This window comes from Athene cunicularia (genome assembly GCF_003259725.1).
Source record: "Athene cunicularia isolate RWA chromosome Z unlocalized genomic scaffold, athCun1 chrZ_part1, whole genome shotgun sequence".
In the NCBI taxonomy this organism is placed as follows: domain Eukaryota; kingdom Metazoa; phylum Chordata; class Aves; order Strigiformes; family Strigidae; genus Athene; species Athene cunicularia.
This window is the reverse complement of record NW_020799142.1, coordinates 34,825,255-34,825,979: the sequence shown is the minus strand read 5'-3', so window position 1 is coordinate 34,825,979 and position 725 is coordinate 34,825,255.

The following is a 725-nucleotide window of genomic DNA, read 5'->3' as shown; positions in this document are numbered from 1 at the left end:
GAACAGAAGAGCAACGCATTTCTCAGGCAGTGGCTTTATGGAAAGTGTGGAAGTATCTCAAAGCTGTGCACTGCCCAGAAATGGCAAGTGAATTGGAGGGCTCTGGCTGGGGATGGCTGGGGAATTGCCCAGGGGTTCAGTTGGGTGCCGGCCCACGGAACGGCTGCGAACGTGGGTCCCCTGGGAGCCCCCTGGCAGCCCCCGGCCGCCGTGCCGGCGTGGTGCCTGCCGTGCCGCGGGCTCTGCGGGTCCTGACCCTTGCTTTCTCTCTGTCGCTGCCCACCCCTTCCCCAGCCTGCAAACGCAAAGAGCAAGAGCCGAACAAAGAGCGGAACAACTCCCAGAAGAAATCCCGCCTGGTTTTCACAGACCTCCAGCGCAGAACGCTTTTCGCCATCTTCAAGGAGAACAAGCGCCCTTCCAAAGAAATGCAGATCACCATCTCCCAGCAGCTGGGCCTGGAGCTCACCACCGTCAGCAACTTCTTCATGAACGCCCGGCGGCGCAGCCTGGAGAAGTGGCAGGACGACCTGAGCTCCGGGGGCTCCTCCGCGGCCCCCAGCACCTGTACCAAAGCGTGACGGGGAGCGGCCGGCGCGGCGCGGAGGAGAGAGCGGCTCCAGCGGGGCCCTTCACTGGTGACTTAAAGCACAATCCTCCTGGAAACGAACCCCAGCCCAGCTGTACCAGAGGACACTTCTCACGGCTTTTAGTCAGTCTTAGCA